The 13,073-nt window shown below is 37.3% G+C and overlaps 1 protein-coding gene across 1 annotated transcript in view; it reads left to right on the top strand.

Annotated features, from left to right (window-relative positions):
* CFAP58 (cilia and flagella associated protein 58) overlaps nt 1-13,073 on the top strand; it is a 60,234-nt gene that overhangs the window by 39,659 nt on the left and 7,502 nt on the right. The gene's annotated exons all lie outside the window — the stretch shown is intronic.

Raw genomic sequence — 13,073 nt, 5'->3', positions numbered from 1 at the left:
CCTTTTAAATAAAAGCTGGTTTATTCAGGGAACAGTATTTCAGGATGAGCTGGATATATAAATGGAAATTTTTGCTAAGTAAGTATCACAGTATATAGATTCATGTAGAAAAGCATCTGCTTACTTTACCTGTTCCTGATGTGTATTTGATCATATCCTTTTTTTTCACTTTTTCACTGTTTCTCACCTGTTAGTCCTTTATAAATGATGCAGCTGTAAAAGCATGCTACAATTCATGCTGTGTGATTAAAAAAATGATTCACTACATTTCAGTCAGAAAATTTTGATTGCTGACAGTACAGGAAGAACCCAGCTTGACTCTAAAATCCCATACAAAAATATCTCTTAACTTTGTCAGCAGGGCACAATTTTTGTATCAGATATTTGCTGAGAGGTATTGAATATGCAACATGATGAATGTTGGTTTTTTTAGAATGACTTTTCAAAGTTGAACACTTTAATAAAGGTGTAGAAAGATGTCCCATGTTATAGAAATTATTAAACTCTTTTCTTGTTTCTGATTTATCTGTGTCCTGTAGCCACAGCATCTTGGGTTATAACCTATCAGCTCTCATACACCAAATAAGTGTGGACATCCTGAGACTTTGAAGAGTAGCTGCAAAGCAGGCGGTCATACTTTCTCCTTTAACTCAGGCATTCTCACAGTTGTGAGCTGCTGTGCTGATGAAAAATGCTGTCTTAAAAATCAGATCCAAACCCAAGGTCTTGAATACTTATGGTCAATAAAAATCCAATGGCATTTTTTCCAAACATAGGAAATGTTATTTCAGGGTTAGCCAAGTTCCATGTTTGAGTCATTACCTTTCCTTCTGAATTTATGCAGTTAAAAGATAGAGCATTTTTTGGTTCTTTTCTGAACTGTTGAGTAATACTGCAGGGCTTTGTGGAGAAGGTTGTGTGTTAACCAAGAGATTTCAGTGATGGGCGAAGGTTTTTGTGAACACATGTGGTATGAACAAAATGTGTTGTATGGCCATAAGGTATAATTATTAATAAACAGAAGTGCTCTGCTGAACAGATTCTGAATGCAAAAAAAAATACTTGCTCACTTTGCATGTGGGGCAAATTCCTCACGTGACTGAAGCTCTGATGCTCTGCTGCATAATGAGCAGTGATGTAGTAAACTCGTAATGTAATGTATTATCTTGTTAGGATTATGATTAATGTGGTTTTAGGAACTTATCCCATTTAAAGTGAATTATGCACTGCTATATTTGTTTCAAATTTAGTTCTTTCTCTTCAGAGTGAACTCCTCTAATTTGATTTTATGTCTGACTGAGCAGAATTTTATTCAGCTGCACGTCTTGGAATGGATAGCAGTGGGAAGATTCACATTATATGTCAGTTAACTCCATTGTCAGTCATCTCAGAAGATTGTTCATAAATGTAAGAGAGATGTGCAACCAAGATTATTTGTGGAGGGAGGCAAAGGCAAATGTATTTTATGCATGTAGTAGTGGAAGTATTGTTTTTCTGTACATATGTATTTTTAATCACCATTGTTTAAGTTGTCAACAATCAGAGACCAGACAATGGGCAGTCAGGATGTGATGCTTCCAGACTGTTAGCATCTTGAGCTCATAGTTTCAAAGAGTGCAAGGGCAAAAGGCATGATTAGCTCATATATCTGACTCAGAGATTACAGTCAGATAACACCCACATGTCCTTGTATTGAGCCAAGTTTTGAGCTAAGTTTCAATCCCCCCAAAGAACTGACGGTCCCACTGACAGAGAGTAGGAGGAGTAGAGGGGATGCTGCTGTCTCCAGTATAAATCAGCAGAGTTTCATTTTGGGTATTGCAAGATACGGGGAGGAAAGAGCAAAAGAGACTTTCTCTGTGTCCTTGGGCAGGTTACTTAGCTTTTGCATGCCTCACATCAAGTAAAAAGGGAATAAAATAATTTCCACTCTTACGGTGGTGTTTGAATGAATATATTAGAGACATGCCTCAAATCAGTAGTAACAATAGCTAGCTAAACACTCAAAATAGGCAGATGTTTTATTTCATTTCTGCTAACTTGGTAGTAGAGCTGTTCTATCCAATTTGAGGTGCTTGTTGCTATAGTGTCTGAACATATACATAACATTCATTATTTCTCAGAGCTGGTACTATAGTTTCATAAAGAAAACTGCTTTAGAACAGTGTGTTACTATGTGGGTTTATGCAGGATGTCAGCTACTGAAATAAAAGTTTTCTCCCAACTAATGGAAGAGCTTTGGGATTTGCTTCCATGTATTTGTTATACAAATTTTTTTTGCCCATTTATTATCTAAAATACTATTTTTTCAATCTTATACCATTTTTTTCAGACTAGTTCATGAAAGGCTAGTCCTTCTGAAAATAATTTCTTTCCCTAGCTTGGCAGGGAAAAGCTTGCTTCTACTAGGTCCTTCATTGCTCTCACAGTGCTCAGGTAGTTTCCATTATACAGCACATAATACAGAAAAGTGTGCTCAAATGTTGAGTAAGAGATTTTCTCATCGGACAGCCTGCTAGGCAAAATAGGAGAATACTCTCCTATTACCTAGCTTTATTTTGGTATTCTTAAGGCCCAGTTCAGTTTTATTTTAGGTATTATCTGTACATCTTCAAAATGGCTGAGATTTACTTTACCCTCTCAAATTTGACATTTATGTATTTTCAGAGCCAAGTATATATTCTACTTGGATTTGAGAGTGTAACCTACTTACATGTTACATGTAGGGTAGATAGTCCGAGTTGGGGATTTTTTTTGGCAGAATTGTCTATTTAAATAAAAATAACTGCAATTCACGTCAGGAAACTAATGACTGTAGAATCCCTAAGAGTCTCTTTTGACCTGCCCATTATTGTTTCTTTGTCATCTTGCCTTTAGAGAGATTTTAGCAGAGGTAGTTTGGGAGAGTGCTTTGTACACACTGAAACTTACAGGTGAACTGCAAAATCCACTGCCAAAATACAATCCTTTCTTTACTGTCCCTTTATCATTTATATATGAAGTCAGTCTTTTGAAGGGATTTTTCCATCCAAAAATGAAAAAAGAAATTTTCTTTTTGGCTTTTCATACTTTACTAGGACTTGGCTCTTTTCTGTCTCTATTTCCTAGAGGATTTGACTTCCTCTGGAAGCACTGGATTAATGCCCTATCTTGTGGCTGAAGCTAGCAGTTCTCTCAGCCCTCAATTAAAGGGGTGAGTATATTGAGCTTTAGTTCTTTTCTACGCTTAAAAGTACCATTCCTACTGGCAAAAAAGTCACTTTTCTGATTTAGCTTATACCAGCTCTTGAATGGCAGAAGACTTTCTTGCCAGTATGATTGCATCTAATTGCATAGCCAGTAGCTGGCATAGCCATGTCAGCACAAAGAAATTACACCACTAACTGAGAAAGCTATGCTGGCAAAACTTCTAACCATTGATCAAATGCTTCCTGACAAGCAGAAAAAATAAAAAAACCAGAAAAATACTTTCGCATGCTTATAAAAGTCTAAGGATTGTTATGTATCTTAAGAAAGAGGAGAGTGAGAAAATAGTACCTGGTGGAATGTGGTTTTTGAGATTATGACTCCAGTTCTAAGTTGGTGGCCAGAATTTCAAGGGATTTATATTGGAATATAGAAATGAGAAATACAGTAAGGACCCAGGCCTAAGATTCACTTTTTGGCTTTAGCTAGTCATGAATCATAAGAAAAACTTTACTTCCCCAGTGCCATGCAGAATTAGGCACCGGTGTGTCAAAGGCACACTGTAAGAATTGCTTTGATTTAGAATTGGACTCCAAAGAGAATTTCTGTTCTTTTTTCAAATGGAAAAATAAATGTATTTCCATGAACTCTGGCTATAACCCAGTTCTAACCAGTGATAAACAAAAAATACCTAATTATCAGCACAATGTTTTGATGCACAACAGTCTACTGAGTTAGTGCCATCAAATTAAATTCAGTCCAGTGCCTTGAATCTGATTTGAACTGGAGTCTCCAGTGCAGTATGAAGTGACATATGGAAGTACTTTATGCACTGAGTTGTCCTTCAGGACTACTTTTTCAGGTTCTTTCCTTCTTGTGCCATCCTTTTATTTTCCTTTTGTGGTGCTTTCATTGCTGAACGAGGGCTTTGATTGGGGATTTTAACTTTGTAAATGGAAATGTTTTGTATTTTAGTATTGGTGTTTAGTTGAAGAATTAGTGTCTTTTAGTGATTCTATGCTGGCATGATGATTACTTTATACAGTTAGAATTTCTCTAGTGCCTTTTGTTCTGACACTGATATTATTTTTCCAATTAATTTAATTATTTTTTTAAAAACTGTTTGTGTATCCGGTAGGGTTCTGTGAGTAGGGTAGAACCACTCACACTGAGCAAATTGTAGGATCATTGTGTTTATTCTTGGTGCAAATTACCTAGTCTTGTGATGATGTAATAAGTAATCACATCTCATAAACAGGAAAGATAAGAGTCATCTGTGTGAAGATCTATTGAGGGTCTATATATCTACCTGAAAGTTTTGTGTAAGTCTTAAGAATTCAATAGGGATCTGAGGGATGTTCAGTTATTGCCCTAGATCTCCTCAGAAAGGGGTTGATTTCTATTTCTGTATATTCTGAATACACTTCTTGGCACATTATTTTAGCCCTTCTAATCTCAGTCCATCTAGAATTAGAAGATGTTCTATGCTATAGAAACTTACAGTGTGATAAACTGCTCTTAAAAACACAGTGACATTTACATTCTTTCCCTCCTCCTACATATGTTGCAATACAAATGGAAGAGAATAAAGTCTTCCTAGAAAAATAGCTTTTTTTTTTTTTTTTTTTAGGGTGTTTCCTTAAATGGGGTTTTGAAAAAACAGGTAGGAAAAGTCCTGATCACTTTATTGTCATCAGGTGAAGATAACTGTCTGCTCTTTAGAATAAGAAAATAATTTTCCCGTAAAAATAGTACAAATATTTCTGACACTGGAAAATAGGAAGCAAAGCAGATTACTTAGCAATAAACCAACACATTTTTGGTGAAGAATTTTCTTAGTGGAAGAGCTTAATTTTTACTGAATCTTTGTGGAGCTACATTGACCTCATAAACAAAACAGATTTCCCATGATAAATGGTTTTGGACAGAAGCAAGGTTCAAATTTATTTGAGAAATTAGAAGAAAACAGGTTAACATAACTTCTGGGGATCTGCACCATTTTTAGCTGCTCTAATGTTGTTTTAGTCAGAAATATTCAGATGCCATTTACAAAGATGAGAAAGTTGCAGGTGGAGTAAAAATCTCCTAGGATTTATAAGTGGCAAATGTACATGAATGCATGATTTTTTTTTTTTTTTTAAGATTTTTTAGGAGAATTTATATATTTACTTGAATTTGAGCTTGAAAGAGAACTTGAGTGGGTCATCAGATGCCATCCCTCCGCATCACCCAAGATTGATTTAATTACACAAATACATTCTTGATAGATGAATATCAAGTATAGACTTTTTTTCCTGCATTCTATTACATGTACTCCCAGTCCATGAATTTTAGCATGCACGAAGAGGTTGTTTGCTTGAAGTATACTGTGGTTAATGGTTGTGACTTTTCTCCCACGCTTCCAACCTGCTTCTGCAGTCTAGCCCTGGTGTTTCTGAGAAGCAAGGAATCGATGTATTAGCTTACTCAGCATGGTGGTCCTGGGAGCTTGGGAAACTGAGTTTCATTTCTGTGTATCTTTTAGGAGTTTTAGTGAACTTCCACAATTCATGTAGCAACTCTTTGTGTCCAGACCCCTTGTAAAGTGAGAAGAGGATCACTGCCCTGGCAGAAAGCAGTACTTCAGCATAAGTATGGTAAAGATTTAACAGAATTCAGATACTGAAAGGAGGAGGCCATAAAAATACCCAAACTACATCACTATTATCTTCAATCTGCATCAGAAAAGCAGAAACAATTATCATAAAAATATTTTATTCAAATGCATTTACATCTGTTTTGAACCCAGAAATCCTGAGTGTGGATACCTTGTGTCATTAGACTTAAAATATTTTGTAAAATAACCCATTCCTAAGGTTCTTACTTGATCAAAATTGGCTCTAGCTTCAATGATAGTTCACTAGAATAAAGCTTGAGTAAAAAGTTCAGGAATTGTTCCAGTAAATAATAAACAACTGAAAACAAACTTGTTTACTCCTCATTCCTGTATTCAGCATGTATCTGGGAAGGAAATAAATCTGCTGCGCACCCCGGGGTAAAATATATTAATCAACCAGTTATCTTGTTAAGGGAAAGTAAATGACTTGCTGTGCTGACTGAATACATTGCCATGCACAAGCCTTGCAGTGCTGTTAGCAATCTGATACTGACTGTCAGCCATCCAGAAGCTGCTAAAGAAGTTAAAATACTGGAGGAGTGCAACAGCAGTGTAGCAATGCATTCACAAGCTCATATTGTATAGTGTGGCCTAGAGACAGCTGCAAATCTTTATTACTCAGGTGTACCCTTTGGCAGGCATTCTTCCATTGAGGCAAGTGTGTTCTACTCATCCCTCAGCAGCAAGATATGGACAATCTACAGCATCCCATTCAGTGATGGATTATTATTTTGTATGATAGTTGCAACAACACCACCACCAAAAAAACAACAAAAAAAACATTCTACAGGGACAGACTAGATTTTATCTATTTCAGATCACCTATTTTAATTTTTATAGGAGTGTGAATGGTGCTGTTGTTGAGAAAACACATGCAGAAAGATGCAGCAGTGCTAAGATTGTTTTGAGGCAGTTAGAAGCAGGCAGTTAAATAACATTGCATTGTTGTTTTTTTTAAAAAGGTAGCTTAAAATTGGGCACATGAGGATACAAACAGGTGTAGAAAGAACCCTGTTCCTCCAGTCTCCACTCTGAGACAGCTAGACATCAGCTGCTGAGTGTACGGGAGCCATGATCCCCATGTAGGGAGACTCTGCCAAGTAGGGTGCAGCAGTCAGCCAGTTGCTTCACAACCTCTAGGCTCAGAGCTCAAGTCTTCCCATGCCTGTGTTAGTAGATTTAGCTGTAATCTTAAACAGGGGATGGCACACTTGAGCACAGCAGTTTTCTTTACATGAACATTAGGTTTTGCTCTTTTCACCCTTCCTTTAGCCCTGTTTCTGCTTCTTTCATTTTTAAGAAGCAGGAAAGGGGAGCTGAAACAGAACTCCTCGAAGGGTAGCAGAGGGTCAGATCTAATTACAGTGAGTCTAAAGAAAGACATGTATTAAAACATTAATGATTTCAGAACTGCTGTGTGTTTCTTAGATGTACTGTTATTTCTTAATAGGTTCCAAAGTGTAACAGAGGACCACTCTTTCTTACCTGAGGTACTTGGCATACTCAGGGAAACTCTGCTATCCTGTCAGAAAGATGCATGTAGGCTTTACTGCCTTGTTAGACAGGTATTTGTAGATTTAAGTGGTGGCTTGACTTTGAGACAGCTGTTCAGAGGTAGCAATTCCAGAACACCGAAGGACTTGAAGCTAAGTGCTCTCATCTTTCAGAGAAATCTAAGTCAAGCAGGTGATTAAAGAGATGTAGGTGCCTAACTTACAGATAGGTATTTCTAGAAGCAGCTCTGCAGTTTCTCTGACCCTTCGAGGTCATCAGTCAGATCAGTCAGAAGTGAGAGAAGAAGCTGGGTCTGCTGGGAATCCCCATCCCAAGCCTCCATCTGCAGGAACAGCTAATCGTTAACAGTAGAAGTGTAATAATTCTCCTTTTATTCATCTGATATTTTTAAAATCTAAATGACTACTGAATAACTAAAATGCATGCTGATACACTGATGTTAAAATAGAGGTTTTAAGTCAAATAGCCTGCATTTGAAGAAGCTCTTTTTTTTTTTTTTTGGGGGGGGGGGGGGGGGCTTGAAACCATGTATATATTAATTATTAGCCAGTAAAAAGTTCCCCATTGTTGGCTTTGTAGACTTACTGAACTTAGAATATTTAGATTATTTGTTGATAAGATTTGTATCAATCTCTGAACCTCTTCCAGGACACTTTAAGATAAGCTGCTACTAGAATGTGAAAAAAAGGTTTGTTTAGAGCTCTCTTCAGCCCAACTATCAAGCTGCAGGCACTATGGAAATAGCTGGAATATTTAAATCAATCCATGCTGTGTCAATGGTAATTCTCACCTTCAAGGAACAACTCACTTTTCTTTTGTGTGTATATAGGTACATGTGTGTTCCTGTTCAAACATAAAGAAGAAGAGGGGATAATTAATCGATCATCTTTTGCAATGTAAAGTATAAACACTGTGATTAAATGAACTACTCTGATTAATGATTTTATAAACTGTTGTGTAATGTCACTAGTAAAAAGGAAATTGAAGCTGTTATTTCAGCAAGAGACATCCTTGCCATTTTCTTCTGATAGATTGTTATCCTTGGGTCAGAGTTCAGAAGTTGAAAGTAGAGGAGGATATGTAACCTATTTATTTGTCCATTGGAAAAAAGACCCCTGTTTTCCCACACACTTCTTCAGAAAGATACAATAGTACCAGTACCTAGCAATAATAACAAAAATAATAAGTTGCAATTGCACTTTAGCTGGAAATGTTTGTACTTTGCTGTTCCTAGAAGATGGTAATAATGCAGCATTCAGAACTTACTGTTACAAAAAAGAGTCAAGGGTGAAGACCTTAGAAGATGCTCCAAGGTGTTTTTTCCTCTCTCATTAAGCTGTTTTGAAAATGCCAGTCAATTTGATGCAGTCTGCTCTGTGCCAAAGGAAACAGATTTGCTCTTCAGAAGCATTATTATCAACTGGAGGGCTAAATCATGACAGGTTTAATTTAACTCCATCTAGAGTGGTGTGGATTTTCCCAAAGATGGAGAGATTATCCCACTCTTTCCTTCAAATTGGTGGCAGTGTTTTAACAAGAAAACCTAAAGTGTCTTGTGCAGTGTTAGTATTATCACATTGTGAAAGGGCTTCAGTGCCCTGTTTCAAACCTGCATTAATTTACCCAATAAAAATGCCTCATATTAGACTGTTAAAGGAGGATCTGGATGATGATGAAAATACAAGCTGTTCTAGGGAACTGCATGCTTGCAAAGGTGTTTGCTGATGGATGTGGAATATACAAGAAAGAGCAGGAGCTTTTGAAAAGTGTTTATTGGAAAAGTTTATACTGCAAATTTCTCACAGTGCTGGAGGCAACTTTCTTCTATTGTTATAAAATTTGTGAAGGTTACCATATGCTAATTTTTTCTACACCTCATAAAACTTTTAGTCATAGATATCCTGAGCCAACAGCTACTGTGTTAGTCATACACATACACATGAATAAATGGACAGTTTATACAGGTAAAATGACTATGACTAGATGTGTATGTCTATGTATGTATTTAATCCAGATTTCAGTGTCCTGTTTAACACTTCTGAAAAGGGATCACTACCCCTTAAGGCTGTTCTGCTGCTGCATGGCATCATAAACAAAATGGCTCTGGAATTCAGCATAGCTGACATTTTGGTTATAATGCCAATAAACAAGAAACCCCCCTGTGACATGTTGGCTGACTTGTTTTCCTCACCAAAGCCATGAGGAACTGTTGTGTGCTTACAGAGTTATTGCGTTGCTTTCTTCACCTTACTAATTAAAATAAGGATTTTTAGCTAGGTTAAATATTTTGGGATTTGCCACCATATGCTACATCGTACACTTTTGCTCCAGATTTTTAACTTGTTGGTTTTTTTCTTGAAGTCAGTTGCTGGAGACAGAAGCTAACATAAATGAAATTTACTCTGAGTCAAAGACTTTGGGATTTGTGTGTGGGTTTTTTAACAATTTCTGTGATAGATTTTGGTGCACAATAGGATTTTTGTCAGTCTGGTGGAGAAGGCTGTTGGTGTGCTGCTATGCCAGATAAATTTGTTGAATTATCTGCTTGGAAAGACAAGCTGATAAAAATGAGGAAGCTGAGACTTCATGGCCTATTTCTGCTGTGAATACATCTTCATTAAATGTACTGTCATCCATTGTCTCTGACTCAGAATGATATCCTGGGCTAACTAACAAGATGGGTCATTTCAAGAGTTTCCTGGTGTCATGGTGAGGGAGAAGATGACATGAAATGGAGTCACATCTTTGGAGCTAATACCAGGTACATTGGTCTATCCCACCATTGGTGACTGACTCCCACTCCTTGTCAAAGCTGTGAAATGCCTTGGTGTCACTTTGGGAATGTGTCTGATGATGCCAATGGTCCTTCTGGCAGGGAAAAACAAGCAAATTGGGCTGTGCTGGTCAGCAGAAATAGCTTATTTTGAAACAGCATTGTGCTGGCAAAAGTGATTCTTCTTTCTGTAGACCGAGCCAACTGGTGACCACTGGGTCCTGAAGAATCAGGTGAAATTTGTCAAACTTCATCAAATTCTCTGCAGAAGAAAAAATATTTTTTTTTCTCAATTCACTGTGGAACAAGCAGGCCAGGATAACTCCTGATTCTGGCTGACAACAGCTAGTTAAATTTAGGGGAAAGCACCACTCACCTCCCCGCCACCCACCTCCAAATTAATGGGTGAGAGACTTAGGGATGCAGAAACTTATTGTCATGGTTGAGTCTAAAGGCAGATCAGTGGGATCCTAGGAGCTCCCTTGGAAAACAAATCTAAGACATGAAGGGCTGTTCTAAAAATAATGTGGAGTTTTATTTATACAATTTTTACAGCAGGTATTCACTGAGGTGCTGAAATTCTCCTTGGAATGCCTGAAATTTGACTGTAACCCTCAATCTGAATCTCCCAGTGTGCCCTACATACACAAAATGAATGTGCCCTCATCTCCCCACCATCGGCTTGGCTTAGCTTATGTCATAAACCAGTGAAGCTGGTTGACATTATGGTCTCAGTTCTACAGTCAAACACCTGCTGAATTCCATGGGAATTTTGCCATGGGAAGGATGACATAAAAAGCTTTGGTACTGGCCTAGACCTGATCTGAAGACATGTACATTACTCTTACTGGTGAAGGCTTAACAGCTACAGAGAGGTCTGATGAATCTTCCTTCACCTCCTCAAGAAGAATAGTGACTCACAGCGTGTTTGTGACTTTATGTTCTTTTCCTCTCAAGAACACATAACTCTGGCAAGATGTATGTTGTGATTGCAATGCAGCATGAGGACAGAGGGCAGTGTGTGGGGAGGGAGTTTGGGACAAGCCAAAGAAATCCATTTTACACATGCTGTAATGGATTGACTTATTCCTGCCCAATGGGTGTAGGCTTTCAGGTAGCTTTTTCTCCAACATCACCTGTGCAGCCACCAACAGAAATAAATGTTTACTGACTTCTACTTTAGACGAAACAGTGTTAACTGACTTCTAATAGGCACCAAAAAGATCAGTTTACCCTCCTGGTTTTGAATTACTGCTACACCACTGGTCATCGTTTTTGACATGATTTTCTCGTCAGTGTCAGGATACCTTTTCTCCATTTGGACCCATTGGGTTCTCAGACATTTTAAGGAATGCACATGCATTTTACTTGTTTCCAAAACAAAAAAGCTATATAGATCCATCTTCTGGGGATATTAGTTTATGCACTACAACTGAAAGCTACTTTGAATACAACTCTCACATCAGACAACCCTGCAGGTCTTTCTGTGTTCTATGTTGTATCTGATAGCTGGCTATTTATATTTATATCTTCATGTCATACACATTGTGCAGCTTGTCTGTCATTTGAATATAGCTTGAGTATTGTAGAAGCCAACATTTTTCTTTATTAATTTGTGCTGATTTTTTTTTTTCCTGGGTATTCCTGAGTTCTTATGTATAGAGATAAACATACCTGCTCTAAGCGATGCATTTTTGGTGGTAGTATCACATGTACCTTGTGACTGACTTAGATTTACTCTGGTGGTTGCTGTTTTAAAATTAATAGAAATTAATTGATTTTTTTTTTTTTTTTTTTTTTTTTTTCATCCTGGGGTAAAATGTCAGAAATTATAGAAATGCCAACCTGTGAATATAAACTTCTGCTGATGAGGAAAGAAGTATCCAGGTTTTTCTTTTAACATTTTGCTGACATATGGTGCTTCTAACTCAGTGACAAATTAATTGACTAGATGTAAAAGAGATGGACAGCACTTAGCAAGGAAGGACAGTATATGCATTATAAGACAGCTGGTTTTGCCTCTGTTGGATTATGGAGGCAATATACATTGGGCAGCTAACGAGTCTCTGTTGCATAAAATAGATTCTCCTTATAATAGAATTGCACGCTTTGTCTCTAAATGAGGTTATTATACACACCATTGCACAATGTTTGAAGAGCTTGGTTGGCCCTTGTAGAGGTTTAGGAGAGAAATAAATTGGAAAACAATTGCACATAAGACCTTCAATCTATCAACTGCTCCATATTTATCCAAATTACCATTATACTCTTCAAAAATACAAATCTGTGATACATTCAGGGGTGGAATGTTAATACTGACTGGCCAGATTTTAACAAGGCAGATTTTTCTTTTGCTGTTGTTTTTAACTTGCAGTACAATCTTGCTTTCTCAGAAAGAAAAGGTGGTGGTGGAAACCGCTTGTAATGACATAACAGCTCTCTACTGGGAATGAATTCTCAATTTGATTTTTGCCACTATGCAAACTTTGAGTCTCAGGAGGTTTTGATTTTTTCAGAGATAAACTGTGAACAGCTTCATTTATAAGGAACTCTTCCTCAGTAATATTCAGAGTTTAAAGGCAATGCTTGCAAAAGTAATTTATGATTTGAAGTGCTTCCATTTTTGGGTCCCAACTTATGTCTGTAATAGTGCATGGTTTTCAGAAAATGCTGAGGTCTAAAAACTCCGGACTCCTTATGCTCTTTAAGACTGGACGCCTAGAATTTTACATCTTCAGAATAAAAAGCCACTTTTGAAAATCCTGACTCAACCACTGAGCAAGGCCAGATGTAGGAATTCTAGGTCATGGGATGGCACTGTTTCCCTTATTGACAGAAGAATTCTGTGGTAAGAGTTGTAGACAGAGCTTATAAAAAAGGCGGCAAAAAGTAGTTTTGCCAAAGCCAGTGTAAATAATCACCTACCCTACCTCCTACTTGGCA

Source organism: Tyto alba, unplaced genomic scaffold (assembly GCF_018691265.1).
Source record: "Tyto alba isolate M040663 unplaced genomic scaffold, T.alba_DEE_v4.0 Super-Scaffold_1, whole genome shotgun sequence".
Classification (NCBI taxonomy): domain Eukaryota; kingdom Metazoa; phylum Chordata; class Aves; order Strigiformes; family Tytonidae; genus Tyto; species Tyto alba.
The sequence above is the reverse complement of the archived record's forward strand: the minus strand, read 5'-3'. Positions and strand labels throughout refer to the sequence as shown.